The 20,119-nt window shown below is 42.9% G+C and overlaps 1 protein-coding gene and 1 non-coding gene across 2 annotated transcripts in view; one reads left to right on the forward strand and one right to left on the reverse strand.

The window, feature by feature from the left end:
• LOC126163131 (galactoside alpha-(1,2)-fucosyltransferase 2-like) overlaps positions 1-19,272 on the reverse strand; it is a 362,444-nt gene extending 343,172 nt beyond the window's left edge. The window contains exon 1 of the mRNA XM_049920058.1: positions 19,144-19,272. The gene's annotated coding sequence lies outside the window, so the exon portion shown is untranslated. The remainder of the gene's footprint in view (positions 1-19,143) is intronic.
• On the forward strand, positions 18,917-18,991 carry Trnas-cga (transfer RNA serine (anticodon CGA)). Its single transcript has one exon. It is a non-coding gene; the product is annotated as a tRNA-Ser (tRNA).
• Positions 19,273-20,119: the final 847 nt, after the last annotated feature.

The raw sequence follows: 20,119 nt of genomic DNA on the forward strand, positions 1-20,119 counted from the left end.
ACTCCACGATAACGTCAGCCCGCATCCAGTTTGCCTGACAAAAAGCGTTACGCAGGAGTTCGGTCATTCCGCATCCGCCTTGCGCCCTCAGTTTTTCTCATACTCCGCTCTTTATCGAACAGCCTTCAAGGAGATTCCTTTCTCGATGAAAATACACGCCGAAGCTGGCTCGACGAGTTCTTCCCCTAAAAAACAATCCGATTTCTGCAGTCGCGGAATCGAAAAGTTACCCCAGCGTTGGCGGACTGTTGTAAATAGTGAAGGAGAATATATAACTGATGACTAAAGTCTCTGTTATGCATATCTATTGTGTTTATTAGACTTATGGAAAACGCTAAGAACTTGTGCGCCAACCTAATACATAAATAAAGCACTGAAAGGACTGAACGAGGTTCGCCAATTTGGCAGAAAGAAACTACCGCAGAAGAAAGAAAAGCTTTCCTGAAAAAGAGAAATTTATTTGTTATGAGCCCGTTCCAGGAAGTTTCTGTTTGTAATGTAGCCGTAAGTGAAACGGAAGTGTCGATGACAATCTGTGGTAAACAGTAAGGAATAATTTGAGAGATGACGTTACAGAAGAACGCTGAAGATTAAACGGGCACACCCAATAATGGTAAGACTGAGCTTAGGAACCAGGTTTTAAATTGTAAGACATTTCCCGGGGCAGATGTGGACTCCGACCACAATCTATTGGTTATGAACTGTAGATTAAAGCTGAAGAAACTGCAAAAAAGGCGGGAATTTAAGGAGATGAGACTTGGATAAACCGAAAGAACCAGAAGTTGTAGAGAGTTTCAGAGAGAGCATTAGGGAACGATTGGCAAGAACGGGGAAACAAATACAGAAGAGGAAGAAAGAGCAGCTTTGAGAGGTGAAGTAGTGAAGATAGCAGAAGATCACGTAGGTAAAAAGACGAGGGCTAGTAGAAATCCTTGAGTAACAGAAGAGTTATTGAATTGATGAAAGGAGAAAACAAAGAATGCAGTAAATAAAGCTGGCAAAAATGAATACAAACGTCTTAAAAATGAGATCGTCAGGAAGTGCAAAATGGCTAAGCAGAGATGGCTAGAGTACAAATGTAAGGCTGTAGAGGCATATATCACTAGCAGTAAGATAGATACTGCCTACAGGAAAATTAGAGAGACCTTTGGAGAAAAGAGAACCACTTGTCTGAATATCAAGAGCTCAGATGGATACCCAGTTCTAAGCAAAGAAGGGAAAGCAGAAAGGTGGAAGGAGGATGTAGAAGGTCTATACAAGGGCGATGTACTTGAGGGCAATATTATGGAGATGGAAGAGTACGTCGATGAGGATGAAATGGAAGATACGATACTGCGTGAAGAATTTGACAGAGCACTGATAGATCTAAGTCGGAACAAAACAAGGCCCTGGGAGTAGGCAACATTCCATTAGATCTAGTAATAGCCTTGGGAGGGCCAGCCATGACAAAATTCTACCACCTGATGAACAAGATGTATGAGACAGGCGAAATACCCCAGACTTGAAGAAGAATATAAATAATTCCAATCCCAAAGAACGCAGATGTTGGCAGGTGTGAAAATTACCGAACTACCAGTTGAATAAGTTACGGCTGTAAAATATTAACAGGAATTCGTTACAGCGAATGGAAAAACTAATAGGAGCTGACCTCGGGGAAGATCAGTTTCGATTCCGTGGAAATGTTGGAACACGTGAGGCAGTACTGACCTTACGACTTATTTTAGAAGATAGATTAAGGAAAGGCAAACCTATGTTTCTAACATTTGTAGACTTAGAGAAAGCAAAAACTTTGAGGTTTGCCGATGACACTGTAATTCTGTCAGAGACAGCAAAGGACCTGGAAGAGCAGTTAAACGGAATGGACAGTGTCCTGGAAGGAGGATATAAGATGAACATCAACAAAAGCAAAATGAGAATAATGGAATGTATTCGAATTAAATCAGGTGATACTGAGGGAATTAGGTTAGAAAATGAGACACTTAAAATGGTAGATGGGTGAGCGAAGTAACTGAGGATGGTCAAGTAGAGAGGATATAAAATGTAGATTGGCAATGGCAAGGAAATCATTCCTTAACAAGAGAAGTTTGTTAACATCGCCTATAGATTTAAGTGTCAGGAAGTCTTTTCTGAAAGTATTTGTATGGATTGTAGCCATGTATAGAAGTGAAATATGGACGGATAGACAGTTTAGACAAGAAGAGAATAGAAGCTTTCGAAATGTGGTGCTACAGAAGAACGCCAAAGATTAAATGGGTAGAACACGTAACTAATGAGGAGGTACTGAACAGAATTGGGGAGAAGAGGAATTTGTGGCACAGCGTGACTAGAATAAGGGCTCGGTTGGTAGGACATGTTCTGAGGCATGAAGGGATCACCAATTTAGTATTAGAGGGCAGCGTGGAGGGTAAAAATCGTAGAGGGAGACCAAAAGATGAATACACTAAGCAGATACAGAAGGATGTGGGATGCAATAGGTACTTGGAGATGAAGAAGCTTGCACAGGATAGAGTAGCCGGAGAGTTGCATCAAAACTAGTCTCTGGACTGAAGACCACAACAACAACAACAACAACAATAACAACCGAATAACTAATCAAGAAATATTGTGTCGAACTGAGGATGTAAGAGCTCGGTGGCGCATCTTGACTAAAAGAAGGAGTAAGTCGCTGGGAGACTTCCTGTGCTAGCAAGGCATAATTATGAGGGCTTTTTTTTTTCTAGGTCAGATAGGTTGTGAAATTTTGCGCATATGTGTGGCACAATACGCCCATAGACGGCGTCATGTAGCACTTTTCACTCACCAGCGCACAGTGAGCACATAAAGATGCCTAGAAGAATAAGACCTCTTGCCAAGTGTGAAGTGCTTACTGCTATTCCGTTTCTTCGTGCTGAACGGTTCCGCCTCATTTCGACGCAGCCCATATAACGTACCTGTCATGAGTGACAGCAAAGTGCGGCATTGGTGTAGGAACTTTGAATTAGGATGTAGTTCAGATGTTCATGGTGCAAGCAGTCAGGCAAGAAAGCGAGTGTCAACTGCTCATCTCATTCAGAGAGTGGCCCACGTGATTAGAGAAAATCGTCTATGAAGGGCAAATTAGAACAAGCGAAGAGGACTGTTGTCATCTGGTGTTGTCCTTCTACGTAACAACACTGAGCCACTGACTGCATCTGCAACGAAGGCGCTAATGCAGTGTTTTCGATGGAAAGTGTTTAATTACCCACCATACATTCTGGACTTGGCTCCCTCTTCTTCGTCTCGTTGCTCAAATGAAACGTTGGTTATGAGGACAACTTTTTGGCAAAGACAACGAGCTACTGTCCATCGTAGAGAATTGGCATAAAACGGAGGCGGCTGCCTTCTATGACGAGGGTATTGGAAAGTTGGTACAATGCTACGACAAATGTCTAGCGAGGAGAACACGGGAAGTACCACCAGTCAGTTTCCCAGGAACTTCGTTCAGTGAAAGAAGAGTCAAAATATGCGTATACTTGTCTCGGGCTATCCGTAGACATTCGATCGTTTCTGAAAAAAACGACGTCCAAAGTTTTGGGTGGGAATTTTCGAGGTACTTTATGTACCTTTTACCGCCCTATATCCTAAGACGAAATGGTGGCTAAGTGGTTGGCATCGCGTCCCGTGTTTGAAACCCGATTATTCCTGTTATTTATTTATTTATATCTCGAAAACTATGACAGTCGGCTTTTCAAAATTGGTTGAGTATCTGCGGATAAGCTGAGGCACGTGTTCGTTGATTTTGACTCTTCTGCCACTTAGCGAAGTTTCCTGGAAATCGGGTTGAGGCACTCGCCGTGTTCTCCTCGTAAGCTGAAGAGGTGACTATGCAGAGAAGTAGCTGAATGGTGGACCTAAATGTTGCAAATAACTCATTTTTAATTTTCACTGTGATCTACTTTTTGCGACCGACTGGACCTTGAAAAAGCAAAATAGCCCTCATAGTTTTGTAGTGGGATAGAAATTGTAGGAGGAAATTGTAGGAGGTGTGGGATAGAAACTGTAGGAGGAGAAATTGTAGGAGGAGTGCTCAAATACGGATGAAGGTGCCACAATTATCCAGATATGAAAAGAATTGCACGAACACTAGTCCGCTAACGACTAATAGATCCTTACTAATGCGAACATTCTAACACTTTCGTGAAAAAAAACTTGTAAATTTTCTGTTCGTTAAGCGAATGGTGATATTTGTCGCCGAAACTAGTTTGGGATAATAAAGAAATAAACGAATAACAAGGTGTTTAGAATCAAGGCGGACTCAGTTTCTGATGTTACTGTTTTTCTATGCAATCACAGACGAAATGGAAGAGTTGTAAGATAATATTATCGAATTTACTAAGGAATAGCTTTCTTCATCCATGTCTGAAAAATTTTAAATAATATTTTCCAATGGTTGCTTGAGAATATACCGACCCATCCGTTACAACAAAGCGTTTGGTTCCTAATGTGTCAATTCCCTTTGCGATCGCGGAGCTCCTAGTACAACCGTTAACACGAAACGCTTTGTCCCTGTTAATAAGAACAGCCGACGCTTAGTTTAGAGACGGAACGTTACTGGAACAATATGGGACAAAGCAGGCGGCTGAACCTGCGAGCTGTTTAGCAGTTCCCTGCGCCCGCAACGTATTTGCTCACCCGTAAATCCTTCTAACAAGAATCTTGTTAGCGTTTGACATTAAGCGGAACATACAGGGTGTTTCAAAAATGACCGGTATATTTGAAACGGCAATAAAAACTAAACGAGCAGCGATAGAAATACACCGTTTGTTGCAATATGCTTGGGACAACAGTACATTTCCAGGCGGACAAACTTTCGAAATTACAGTAGTTACAATTTTCAACAACAGATGGCGCTGCAAGTGATGTGAAAGATATAGAAGACAACGCAGTCTGTGGGTGCGCCATTCTGTACGTCGTCTTTGTGCTGTAAGCGTGTGCTGTCACAACGTGCAAGTGTGCTGTAGACAACATGGTTTATTCCTTAGAACAGAGGATTTTTCTGGTGTTGGAATTCCACCGCCTAGAACACAGTGTTGTTCAACAAGACGAAGTTTTCAACGGAGGTTTAATGTAACCAAAGGACCGAAAAGCGATACAATACAGGATCTGTTTGAAAAATTTCAACGGACTGGCAACGTGACGGATGAACGTGCAGGAAAGGTAGGGCGACTGTGTACGGCAACCACAGAGGGCAACGCGCAGCTAGTGCAGCAGGTGATCCGACAGCGGCCTCGGGTTTCCGTTCGCCGTGTTGCAGCTGCAGTCCAAATGACGCCAACGTCCACGTATCGTCTCATGCGCCAGAGTTTACACCTCTATCCGTACAAAATTCAAACGCGGCAACCCCTCAGCGCCCCTACCATTGCTGCACGAGAGACATTACCTAACGATATAGTGCACAGGATTGATGACGCCGATATGCATGTGGGCAGCATTTGGTTTACTGACGAAGCTTATTTTTACCTGGACGGCTTCGTCAATAAACAGAACTGGCGCATATGGGGAACCGAAAAGCCCCATGTTGCAGTCCCATTGTCCCTGCATCCTCAAAAAGTACTGGTCTGGGCCGCCATTTCTTCCAAAGGAATCATTGGCCCATTTTTCAGATCCGAAACGATTACTGCATCACGCTATCTGGACATTCTTCGTGAATTTGTGGCGGTACAAACTGCCTTAGACGACACTGCGAACACCTCGTGGTTTATGCAAGATGGTACCCGGCCACATCGCACGGCCGACGTCTTTAATTTCCTGAATGAATATTTCGATGATCGTGTGATTGCTTTGGGCTATCCGAAACATACAGGAGGCGGCGTGGATTGGCCTCCCTATTCGCCAGACATGAACCCCTGTGACTTCTTTCTGTGGGGACACTTGAAAGACCAGGTGTACCGCCAGAATCCAGAAACAATTGAACAGCTGAAGCAGTACATCTCATCTGCATGTGAAGCCATTCCGCCAGACACGTTGTCAAAGGTTTCGGGTAATTTCATTCAGAGACTACGCCATATTATTGCTACGCATGGTGGATATGTGGAAAATATCGTACTATAGAGTTTCCAAGACCGCAGCGCCATCTGTTGTTGAACATTGTAACTACTGTAATTTCGAAAGTTTGTCTGCCTGAAAATGTACTTTTGTCCCAAGCATATTGCAACAAACGGTGTATTTCTATCGCTGCTCGTTTAGTTTTTATTGCCGTTTCAAATATACCGGTCATTTTTGAAACACCCTGTACATGAGAACGTATACGCCTACAGCGACGATCGGTAAGATGTGTATAACAGAGTGGCGTTAGCAACACTAAACGTTATCACAGCGGATATTTAGTTACATCAAATGAAACGACGCCGAATGCCAAAACAATCATGCTACGCATGCTATGAACTAGGCGCTGCAGCAGCAGCTTATCACTGGGAATATACTGTAAATAAACCACCTCTGCCGCAACTGAAATGGTGTACATCACAATCGGTTTCGAACTGTTACTCCATTTTCAGGCGTATACGCACTATTGAATTGGATTTTTGCCTAACCACACAACGCAATTACATGTTAGTACGTTTGCTCTTGTTACATAAATAATCGAACGCCATATTTTCGTAGACAGGCCTACCTGAGGTACCGTTTCTAAAATATGGTTCCCAGTTGCTTATGGTGCCATATTCCGTGTACCTGTACGCAGACTGTGTTGCGTCTGTAAGCAAAGGTGTAACACAATATATTCAGAACCAGCAGCGTGTACTCAGGCACTCCCACTTCAACAGAGGTGGTTAACTGACAACATATCGAACAAAAGTATTCGTTATCATGCTCGAAATGGAACTACCCACATGAGCAATAAGATAGTTCGGCTACAAAAACTGGACATTGTTATTTTCCGAGCTGAGAAGTATCACAAGACGGAAGAAGAGAACATGACGGAGGTGCTTAACAACCTCCAGTGGCAGTCGTCGCAAGAGAGGCTAATTGTCAAAATTCCGAGACTGTACGTCACAATAAGATGTAGGAAACAAACTCCTTGCCTCTAGGTACATCACTCACAATGGCAATAACAACAAGATCTGAGAAAATATAGATTAAAAATGGTTCAAATGGCTCTGAGCACTATGGGACTTAACGTCTGAGGTCATCAGTCCCCTAAAACTTAGAATTACTTAAACCTAACTAACCTAAGGACATCACACACATCCATGCCCGAGGCAGGATTCGAACCTGCGACCGGAGCGGTCGCGCGGTTCCAGACTTAAGTGCCTATAACCGCTCAGCCACACCGGCCGGCAATATAGATTATACGACGAAGTTATGACAACATACTTGTCTAAACACCATTAGCAAATGACATGGGAAGATAACAAAATGGAGGAAAAGAGAAGAATGGATATAAAAGGAGAATGAGGTAAAAGAATAACGGAGAGAAAGAGTAATGGGGAAAAATGAACAAAAAAGAAAGTATGGATAGATGAAGGCAAGAAAAGAGGGAAAACTGCTAAGAAGAAGAAGTAGCAGTATAACAGCAGCTACGACGAAAAGCAGGTATAGAGAAGGAAAGTAGCCATGAAGAACACAAACAGCAGAGGAGAAGAAAATGATCTACAATGATGAGCAGAAAGTGAGACGTACAAAAGTAGGATATTAACGAAGTAAGAAAGTAATATAGTGACAGAGTAAGATAGAGAGAAAGTGATAAAGGCAGAAATAAAGAATGAAGAGAACGGAACGAATGTGTAGAATTGAAGAATGGAGAAAAACGGGCAAATGGAAAAAGTGACGACAATGGAAATAACGACGACAAAGGTAATAATGACGGCTGCAGAAAGAATGGCGGCAGTCGAAAGAATGACGATGGTGGTAACAATACTGGATACTCAAGAACAGTGAGAATGGAAGAATAGAGAGAATGAAAGAATAGAACAAATAGAAACAATAGTGTGGATGAAAGAAAAGGGAGAGTGTAAAAAATGGAGTTTTCTCATTTTGAAAGTACTGAAAGGCGAGCTATTTTAATTGTTAAAAACCATTCAACAGCCAAGATCGCATCAAATACTTCTTCATTCAAGACAACCACTTTCGACAGACTTTGCTGTCATCTTCAGGTCTAAAAAATCTTTTGTTGTAAAACAAGTTCATTTTACGCTGAACCTCACGCACAAGATGTCAAGCGGATAAAGATCAGCACATTATAAAAGATTTGTCATCGCTAAAATATTTAAAAACATAAAGCACCTTGTGCAAAAAGCCATGTCTGTATCCATATTGCTCCCATATGCTTGGTACATCATACAAACACGGTACACAATCAATGTAAGAAGCAGATGGGAGCGATATGTATATGGACACTAGGTGTACTATGTGCTTTATGTTTTTAAATATTTTGGCGCTGACAAATGTTTTATAACGTGCTGATTTTTATCCACTTGACATCTTGTGCGTGAGGTACAGCGTAAAATGAACATGTTTTAAATCAAAAGACTTTTAAGACCTGAAGATGACAACAAAGTCTGTTGAAACCGGTTGTCTTAAATAAAGAAATGTTTGATGCAGTCTTGGTTGTTGAATGGTTTGGAAAAATTGAGACTAATGGAAGACTGGAAGTAATGGGGAGATGGAAGAACGTAGAGAATGGAAAGAAAGAGAGTAAGGAGAAAATGGGGACTGTGGAAGAAGAGAAAGAGTTGGACAGGTTGGAAGAATGAGAACAGGAAGAATGTAAAGATGTAAAGAGTGGAAATACAGTAGTGAAGAAGTAAATGGAAGAATGGTGGAAAGGAAGGAATGGAAGGAATGAATAAGAAGGAAAGAAAAGAGAGACGGGAAAAATTGAAAGGGAGAAAGAGTGGAAGAAAGGAGGATTGGACGAAAGAAAGAGCGGTCACCTAGCTGCAAATCCCTAAAGTACTCTTCTCTACACCGTCGTTGAGTTCGTGGCAGGGCCACCATGTTTGCTTCTGTTCACCGAGGATCCCTGCAGTGTGCCGCCTCTCATCGCCCGTTCGTTGCCCCAAACAGATCGCAGTCGCTTAACCTTGACTGCCTGACGGAGAAATTGACGTAGTGTGAGTAATCTCGGCGGTATCCAGTGCCGAAGGCTGCGTCATGTTCCGGCCTTCCTCGGCCTTGCCTGAGCGCCGAGGCGTAGGCGCGAGGACTCTGCCGCGAAGTCAGTGGCGAGTGGGCGCTTGGCGGTTGCCCGGTCGCCTCGCCAGGCTGTTAGCGAGTGTTAACGCGCACGCCGTAGGTGTCAACCAGCGTTCGTCTGCGTCACCAGAGCCTTCTGCACAGAGGCCGTGCACGAAAGCACAGGTTCTTGCTTCAGAAAAAACTGGGAGAAGTTTTTCAGAAAGGGAAGAAAGAAAGATAGGGGTTTAACTTAGCAATAACAACGAGGTCATAGGCGACGGAGTACAAGGTCGGATGTGACAAGGATGGCAAATAAAACAAGCGGTACCTTTTTGAAGGGAAGTATTGAAGCATTCACTTTAAGGGGCTCCGGAACGCCCTATACTTGCAATGTTAAAATAACGCTTATAAATTACATCTTTCCTCACAAAGCATCTGAGGTAGGAAGTTGAACTTTTTACAGATTATTTATTGGAATATGGGCTACAACTTAACACAGGGATTTTACAATATTTTAGTTCATTTATTAAAGATGATTTTTTTTTTCAATTGTAATGAAAATTCACAACTTTTTTTGCAATTTTTTGTTTATATATTCAAAAATATACAGTTTTTTTGGAAAAAGGCTATGTTAAATTATGCAGAAGGTACTGTGTAACATTTACTGAAAGTTTGAATCAAATATGTTTGGAAGATCCTTAGAAAACATGTAATTAGTATGAGAAAATAAAAGTTTTGGGAATCGAGCGACAAACATTGGATTAAGTTTTTAGTGCATTCCAGGTCCATAGGATGGATTATCTTCATCCTCTGCAAACTCCTCCTCCAGCTTCCTCTTGTTCCTCCTCCTGTTTACTCTTGCTTGTATCTCTTAGACTCTTTACAGCCCTGTCTGCAGCCCGAAGGCGTTCCTTGTCTAAAGCAAGCATCGCTCGTACCATGTTAGAACCTATCTTCATTCCCATATTTCTAAATACCTTGCACCTTACAATGTTGCCATCATTGAAAGTCGCAACAGCAACTTTACTTTTACTCATTATTATACTTCAACAAAACGGAGACTCAAGAAACAGAATTAATTACGAATATTTTCGAGATAACGACAGAGTAAATAAACATGAGACAATCGACAATCACACCAGCGATATATATTGAACCATCACAGGTTAGCCACAACACATACTTTATCTCACATCACTAAAATGTACCTGATGAACACGGACGTTAATAATAACACCATTTGACAGCAGTTTAACAGCGCCACAGTGGGTAACGCCCATGTAGAACACATTTCAAAAAAAAATTAAAAATACTTGTAGTCTTCGGAATTGAATAAATTATATATCTATTAAAATGTAATAGTCTGCAGATTCAGAAAACGCAAAAAAGTAAAATTTTTAACTTTTCATGATTTTGAGCCTTTCCGGAGCCCCTTAATCGATTAACTGAACTTGTGGGATGCCTAAAACAGGGTATCTGGATGGAGATTAGATTTCCGATCATGCGCTATGTGGACCCAGAGTCTTAACCCTTGCATCAGCTCACTCGAATGTTCAAGCCAATATTTACACATAAATTCAACAACTCACCATATAGTGTGCAGTGGAGTGTATTTCTGATACCGCAATCATTTCCCGCTCCGACACCCTTACCTATTCCATTCGCGATTGGGCGCTTGAAGAAAGTCTGTCGGTAAGCTTCCGCATGAGCTAGAATTTCTCTGTTTTTCCTGTGAGAGCATTTTGTGAATTGTAAGTGGGGAAACATATGTTACCTGACTGACGTATGGTCCTAGGATTTTATCAGTAGCCTAAATCTCCCCATTTACCGGAAACCCTGTCTTATAACGTCAGCCACTGGAATGCGATTAACATCTCCGTTAGGCACCTGCACTTATTTAACGAACTCGTGGATATACGTGCTACACTTTTTTGTGTCTTATCTGGCTTTTCTATTCATTCCAGCGGGTAGAAGGCCACCAATTGGAGAGCAATACTTAAGAAGCGTTGAAACGAGTGTTTTATAAGCTGCGTCGTTGACGGTATATTACATGTACAGTCCGCCGCTCGTGGTCTCGCGGTAGCGTTCTCGCTTCCCGAGCACGGGGACCCGGGTTCGATTCCCGGCGGGGTCAGGGATTTTCACCTGCCTCGAGATGACTGGGTGTTTGTGTTGTCCTCATCATTTCATCATCATCCTGAAAAGTGGCGAAATTGGACTGAGCAAAGATTGGGTAATTGTACGGGCGCTGATAACCACGCAGTTGAGCGCCCCACAAACCAAACATCATCATCATCATCACACATACATGTACAGTCCATAGCATCTGTTTTCCTTGCAACGAGTGTTAGGTGGTCGGTTCACTTTAGATCGCTCCGGACACTCTCATGAGCGAAATTAGTGTGGAGAGCTGCATCAATCCAGTCTTTTGACCTGGGCCGCAACAACAAGAAAGAAATTTATATTAGGGCGCAGCAGCACGCCAACATAAATTTTAATGAATTTAAATGTGAATGTATGGAAGAAAAGCAATCTTATTCTCACGATACGTTGTTCGACGTGTTTTAAACCGGAATTTCACGAAGACTGTGGGGAAATTCTGCTCCTCTGATCGTATATCTCTCGTAGGAACCTTGAGAATAAGATAGATTATGGGGTTTTCCGGGACATCCAGAAAGTTATTTTTCTCTGGCCGGCCACGGTGGTCTAGCGGTTCTGGCGCTGCAGTCCGGAACCGCGGGACTGCTACGGTCGCAGGTTCGAATCCTGCCTCGGGCATGGGTGTGTGTGATGTCCTTAGGTTAGTTAGGTTTAAGTAGTTCTAAGTTCTAGGGGACTTGTGACCTAAGATGTTGAGTCCCATAGTGCTCAGAGCCATTTGAACCAAGCCATTTTTCTCTGGGTCCAGAAGTGAATGGAATAGGCTGGAAAAGCTTTGATATTAGTAGTAAGTGCCCTCAACTACGCACTGCATAGTGGCTTGTGAGTGTGGATGTAGTTGTGGACGCCCTACACCTCGATCGAACAATGGTTTCCTGGTCCGTGACGGTAGAGTATTGATTGACCCAGGTCTCGCGGGGTGCCTTTATGTACTCCGCCAATTCTCGGAAAGTAACACACAAGGTGTGTGCCGGAGTCCCCTTGTCTTCTGCGAGTACCCCTGTAGTACACCCGTGCCTCGATCCAAGGCTTTGTCACGCACGCCATTCCCTTACGCGACGTAATTGCTTCACTCCTGAAGAAAGTGTTTATTGGCAATCTCGGATCTGCTCAGTCAGAACGATGTATCTGAGAACCAATTCCGTATGCTCGGACTTTCGTTAGTAGTCTGCAGTGTGGCAGTGTGTCAAATGCTACTCGTAAAATGTTCATCTTGACTTCACGTTACACCACGATTCACAATGAACGGTTTCGATGTACTGCCATCATCAGATCTGTTACAAAACAGAAAAAAAAACATTATTATAGCAATAACAGGGTCACTTGTCTGAAGGCTGAGTCTTCAGCAAAAGTCTAAGAATACACAACAAGGGTAGTATGGTTGAAAGCCAGAACATACCACTAGTAGTATCCTGAGTTTGCAGACGCAGGTACTTGAGTAAGTGCTAGCAACGGCCGGAGGAAGTCCTATACTTATAAGAACATTAGGTAGAGAGCGCTTGTGTTGAATTACAAGAGTGACCAACATCATAGATTCAATACCTTAACATACGGTGTTGACATTCCATACAATACTTCTCTTTACAAAAGAGTTGCGCTAGCTTTAAAAAAAAACTAATGTTAAAATTGGATTTCGGACAAAAGATGCAATTCGCTCTAGGCTGCGCCACAAAGCTGGCAACAACAGCAACAAATATTTGGAATCTGGGTCTACGAGGTCAACTGCAAGGAGGTTAGACAGTGACGAATTTTAAGACTGACCTCTGAAAGCACACGTATTGCTAGAGTAAAAGCGCTTTCGATATACATTTGGAAAGGACAGTTATTTATCGTACTGAAGGAGATTGAGACCTACATACACAGGAAACAGCAACCGCAGTTATTGTTTAATGATCTGATGATGGCAATAAGACGAAATAGGTCATTGAGAATCGCGTAGTAATGAGCGATAAAGACTGACATTTACGAATAAAGTGAAAAAAACATTATAGCGGCCTTATCTGACCGTGCCAAAAGCTTTCATAAAATACAGAGGATGAACAGAGTTTGTTTAACCTGAATGGCTATTTCGATGTATTCATGAACTTGCCGAACAGCGTGGTTCGGCACAGCAGGTCGACTTGAGGCTGTGTACGCTGGCCACCTCTCCGGCGGCAAGTTTTCTTTTATGTGTTGTGCTGTAGCTAGGGTCCCTCAAGTGTAAGGGGTAGGGCTCCTTACTGGGGACACCACGGTTCACAGGATATCGTGCAAGTAAAGGGGAGACTGAGATTCTCATGAGCGATGATTTATATCCGTGCTGATTTGTGGACAGAAGCTAAGCTTTTTACATTCGAACATAGAATATACTCAAGAATTCTGCAGCAAACTGATGCCAAGAATACTGGCCCGTAATTTTACGGAGCTGTTATTTTACCTTAGTGATAGAAAGGAGTCACTTGCGCTTTTCTCCAGTCGGTTGGGACACTCTATTGGCCGAGAATACAAGCTAAGTAAGAGGCCATTACCGAATAGTACTCTCTTTAAACCTTAATCAGGATTACATCTGGACTACGTGATTTATTTGTTTTCAACTCTTCCAGCTTTGGGAGGCAGTCATACGATCGTACGTCTGTACGATCCTCCTCTATGAATGATTAGATTGGTCTACGAGTGAGCGAGCGGAAACATTCTCCTCCGAATGCGAAAATATTTTGCTGACGCCGACCTGCATTGGTAGAAAGATCATTATAATATAATAAGGGAAATCAGAGCTCGCATGGAAAGACACAGTTGTTCGTTTTTTCCGCACGCTGTATGAGATTGGACTAATAGAGAATTATTATGAAGGAGGTTAGATGAACCCTCTGCCAGGCACTGAAATGTGATTTGCAGAGTATCCATGTAGGTGAAGATATAATTCCTACGCTATTGTAACTACGCGTCATGCAACAGAAAATTAGTTAACGACATTTATTTATATTTAACGACATTTATTTATATTGAAAACATTACCGCACAGAAGATCTACAATATCAGATTTTACAGAACACTCCCGTTATTGGATATTGTTAATGGTACATACATGAGCTGGGTCTATTTAGAAATTCATCGGTGAAGCAGAAGGAGTTGGTTACTAATAGATCCTTCCGGTTAGTAGCTAAATCACTTATGGGTGCTTTCAAATTGTGCGTGCTGTCAAGTTGTTGAAGAAGTGTGATCCTGACTAATGGATACCTTTGCGTATCAAAGTAAGCGACTTTAAACCATTCTGACGATTATCCTTACTTGTAGTATTGATTCCACGAATATATATGTTGGTTTGAAAATGAGAAGTATTATTTATGAGAAATTTCATTACGTAAAAAAGTTTGGAAGCACTACTTCGTTACCCAATACTCGAATAGGTCCCTGAAGGACGTTCTACTGTTTACACCAAAAATAATTTTCATTGCATCCTTTTGGACCCGGAAAATTTAAAATGGCCTTCATAAGTTATCCCAAAAAAGATACCGCTTGATATTACGGAATGTAAGGAAGCAAAGTATGCTAGCTTTCTTATTTTTATACCACATATATTTGATAACATCCGTATTCGACATAATAACTGGTTAAGGCACTTCAGCAGTTCGGTGTTATGCCGCTCCCAACAGGATTAATTATCAGGCCGTAATTTCAGAAATTTAGCACTTCCAACCTTTTGTAGCTGGTTGTTATAGATTGGACATATATTGGGATACAGCAGATAAACAATATCGCAGCAACTGCAATAGTGAAATGGCTTTATTAAACTCTCCATGTTTCTGTGGATATTAAGAGCCATTATGCTTCACGTTCTCTGATGCCTCCAAACAAGTATTCTGTTTCTACACTTGTTCTAGGGACCGATGAATGTTGAAACTTCGAACTCTTATCAAAATGTAATTCATCCTCGGTTTCAATCATACTATAATTCAGCATGAAAACTATTAGATCTTATCTTCGTTTGAGCAAACATTTGCGGACCCACATGTAAGAAACCGTTCTGAAGCCACAACGCGCTTGACAACATACATACGAGTTCAGATGGAAGGAATTTTAAGTCAGTCCTAACCTGATTGATGAAACATATAAGAAGTGTAAACCAATATCTTTGATTCATTGTTTTCAATAGATGGAAGTGCGTAGCTTGTAGACTCTTACGGAAAGTCACACATCAGGTTGTAGGAGGAAGCTTTATTTTTGTAGCACTTTCGAGCATCACAAATCATCTTCAGTTTCGGAAAGTTGTCAAGCGCGATATCTGAACAGATACCTAGATCACTGTCAACCACAACCTATATAATGTCAAAAACCATAAGTAAAGAGCCGGCCGCTTAGGCCGAGCGGTTCTAAGTGCTTCGGCCCGGAACCGCGCGGCCGCTACGGTCGCAGGTTCGAATCCTGCCTCGGGCATGGATGTGTGTGATGTCCTTAGGTTAGTTAGGTTTACGTAGTTCTAGGTCTAGGGGACTGATGACCTCAGATGTTAAGTCCCATAGTGCTTAGAGCCATTTGAACCATAAGTAAAGATCAGTTCTCAACCGCGTTATCTGTGCAGATTCATAGATCACCGTCGACCACAAGCTATATAATGTCAAAAACCATAAGTACAGATCAGAAACTAATGCATAAAATCTAAATATCGTTCTGGAGCTCCTGTGTCTTCAGTAATAAGACAGTGAGGTGCACACAACTTGTAAATAATTGTGGAGCGTTAGAACACAGCATTGTTAGACGTCTGAACCACGACACGTTGTAAATATGTTATAATTGTACTTGACAGAATGATTCCATACGTGTTAGAGATTAAACGTGACTGTAGCTGGTGCCAGATGTTAAGCTGTGAGCTGTACTGCTGTGCTAGTCTGACATACTACAAAACTGGTGTTTGTGATGCTGTTATATAATCACATGGCACATATATTCTTGACATGTGCTAATGCATGCAGTACGACTTTTTACTGTAGGGTGAAAATAAATCGCTTGTAAATCGCTGTAGAGCCGAAGCTGCGGTAGTGTCCCAAAGAAAATACAACAACAAATGGCGAACGTGTTAGACAATTATGAATACTTTAAAGCATTAGAACATATCGCCTACGTCGCGTTTCGGGTAGCTATGTGTTATAATGCCTTACAGATACTCAGAAGTTAGCTGCGTTGTTATTATTGACGAATTTGGATCTACAGTTTTCGTTTTTAGCGTTAAGTAAAGTTTGGTTGAACATGGTCTATGTTCCCACGTAAATACTGTGGGTGAACAACTACCTTCACCTGATGATCGTTTGTGGTGAAACAGAGTTCTACGAGGTTTGGAACTTTAATAGTGGCAACTATTTATCTACAGCTCGTACAGAATAGATAGGCCTAGGTGTTTCAAAGTTTTACTGACCTTCCAAGTAGTCACCAGCATTGTGTATAGCCCGTTGTCAGCGATGTGGAAGTCGTAGGATACTCTTAGCAGTGCCAGCTGTGTTGACAGTTCGAGCGGCGCGGGCTATTTCCCGACGAATTTATAGCAGTTCTGAAGCGAATGCCGTGAAGTGTTTCCTTCGGTTTGGAAATCGAGTTGAACTCACGAGATCTTCAATCAGGAAAGAGTAGTAGGTGGTACAGCACTTAGCAGCCCCACCAGTCAAACAAATCAGTAACAGCTTGCACTGTACGTGCTTGAGCATTGTTCTGCGAAATGATGATGATGATGGAGCGGGTTGTATGGGCGCACGGCGGCAAGGTCTTCAGCGCACTCTCAGTAACGGATTGAGACGGGTGTCAAGAAAATACTCAGAATAGTAAGATAAAACAGAACGTAAAAGACAGGTAACAAACTTGTAAAAAATATGTGCCTACCCGCACCGAAGCGTGGGACGAAGCATGCCGTCAGCAGTAAAAGGTGGGCAACACAGGAAGGAAGTGGTAGCTGGAGCTAAAACAATATAGCAGACGGAAGTGGCTGGCTGACCGCAAGGAAAAAAGGGAGGAGCCAGCCACTTTGCAATAAAAAAAACCTCCAGCCTAAAAGTTTAGGCCAGAGTCCAGACACATCACAAAACTTTAAAACCCTAGACACACACGTCTCATCATTAGCTAAAACATAAGGCAGATCCCCATCAACTTGTGCTTCCGCCCTTGCATCGCGGTATAAAACGCAGTCTGTTAAAATGTGGCGGACAGAGATGTGCACACCACAAGCATCGCAAAACGGGCTTCCGTCTCTATGCTGTTCATTTTTGCAACACAGCCTTCGACCAGCTTAGAGACAGAAGCGATGACACTTTCTTGTAGGACCTGACCATCATTCTGCAGGACAATACTCAAGCACGTACAGTGCAAACTGTTACTGATTTGTTCGACTGATGGGGCTGCTGAGTGCTATACCAACTACCGCACTCCCCAGGCTTAAGCCCTCGTGAGTTCAACTCGATTTCTAAACCGAAGGAAACACTTCACGGCATTCGCTTCAGAACTGCTACAAATTCGTCGGGCAATAGAGCGCGCCGCTCGAACTGTCAACACCACTGGCACTGCTAAGAGTATCCTACGACTTCCACATCGCTGACAACGGATTATACACAATGCTGGTGACTACTTTGAAGGTCAGTATGTAAGTAGGCTGTTTATGTTTTCTTTATGTAAGTAGGCTGTTTATGTTTTCTTATTGGCAACGTTACGTAGCGCTCTATATGAAAATGGCGGAGTTTTGATAATTTGTAATACTGGATATTATGAACTACTATATATATTATGACTGTTAAGGTAAATACATTGTTTGTTCTCTATTATCATCTTTCAATTGCTAACTATGCCTATCAGTAGTTAGTGCCTTCTGTAGTTTGAATCTTTTATTTAGCTGGCAATAGTGGCGCTCGCTGTATTGCAGTAGTTCGAGTAACGAAGATTTTTGTGAGGTAAGTGATTTGTGAAAGGTATAGTTTAATGTTTGTCTGGGCCATTCTTTTGTAGGGATTTTTGATAGTCAGATTGCGTTGCGCTAAAATTATTGTGTGTCAGTTTAAGCACAGTCGTGTATAATTTGTTCTAAGGGGACGTTTCAAGTAAAACTTTGAAACACGTATCTATTTTGTACGAGCTGTAAATAACTAGTTGCCACTATTAAAGTTCCAACCCTCGCAGCATTATAAAAGGCCTATCGCAACAGCTGGTTGTGCTACAGTGTGATTTTTGGTGACGATTGGGTTCTACCACATTCGACAGTAAATCGAAGGTCCCAACTAAAGAACCGCTACTACAGTACTGACGCGTTTGACAACGGTCGTATGTCGTGAAACTCGAACACGTCTGCGAGAGTATGTAACAGTTCACCTACTTAGGTCACAGAGAACATCAGCGAACTGATGGTGAGAAAGGCAAACACCTGGTGGTCATGAAACTTCCTGACAGATTAAAACTGTGTGCCCGACCGAGACTCGAACTCGGGACCTTTGCCTTTCGCGGGCAAGTGCTCTACCAACTGAGCTACCGAAGCACGACTCACGGCCGGTACTCACAACTTTACTTCTGCCAGTATCTCGTCTCCTACCTTCCAAACTTTCTTCTGTAAAGTTTGGAAGGTAGGAGACGAGATACTGGCAGAAGTAAAGTTGTGAGTACCGGCCGTGAGTCGTGCTTCGGTAGCTCAGTTGGTAGAGCACTTGCCCGCGAAAGGCAAAGGTCCCGAGTTCGAGTCTCGGTCGGGCATACAGTTTTAATCTGCCAGGAAGTTTCATATCAGCGCACACTCCGCTGCAGAGTGAAAATCTCAACCTGGAGGTTACTTCATGGAGATACGATCTGTTTCGAGAGTACACCGCTGTAGGTTCGGGTAGCAGGTGGCAGGCTCCCGACACTTACCTCCGCTACTGAATGGCGTGTCCAGAATGCGGCTGGATCGCGCTGTGGAACAGACGAGGAGAAGGCACGCGCGCAGCTGTTGCCGGCGGTCCGACACGCAGCCACCGCCTTCAGCACGCGGACGACGACTGTCGACTGTCTCCGGCACAGCCGGCGCGCGGCCTCGAGTTCCCCTTCCCCTTCCCTCAGCCTCCGGGCACTGAGGCTGCCCCGCCCCCCAGCAGCCGAGCGTGCGGGCAGTCGCCAGTCTCTCGGCGCCGCGGTCGCCACGGAACTGGAGCCGGTGGCTGGAAAGACAGCTGGTCCCAGCTGTGAAAGCACAGGGGTCACGCCCGCCCGTGGCCCAGTTACAACAAGCCGCGCGAACTTGGGCAGTCCAGAACGATCGCCGCGACCTTAGATGATCAATCAGCTGGTGCAAATTGATGAGCTAATCAGATCGGGCTTCTCACTGGCAACACAGGAAAGACCTACTGAAGAAGAAAAACACTACTGGAAGCAATAAGGAAGACAGAACGACATCCGAAGTTATCTCTGTCAACGGAAGCAAAATACAGCAAATCTGCGAGGTTTCCTGCGGCTCTGATCATCATTTTTCGGGTTTTCTTTTGGGCATAAGGTGAACACCAGAGCTGTCGCCAATAATCGTCGCCAAGTAAATTCTCTGTTGGGGGATAGCCCCTTCCCCAGCACCAAAGAGAAACAATACAGACCCAAACAGAATAACATAATCCAGTGGCTGAAAAGGGCCTACTCCATTAACAAATCTTGTATCTTTGGGCAGCCCCCAGGAGTTGATCATCAGAAACAGATTCACTACGAGTAATAAACAAATATACTGGGTGATCAAAAAGTCAGTATAAATTTGAAAACTTAATAAACCACGGAAAAATGTAGAAAATGGTTTCCATGCTCCCCACAAAAAATTTTACAAATATTTTTGGGCAGTGGCCAATAATGATTTGATAAAATTTTT

The sequence above is a fragment of the Schistocerca cancellata genome, chromosome 2, assembly GCF_023864275.1.
Source record: "Schistocerca cancellata isolate TAMUIC-IGC-003103 chromosome 2, iqSchCanc2.1, whole genome shotgun sequence".
Taxonomy (NCBI): domain Eukaryota; kingdom Metazoa; phylum Arthropoda; class Insecta; order Orthoptera; family Acrididae; genus Schistocerca; species Schistocerca cancellata.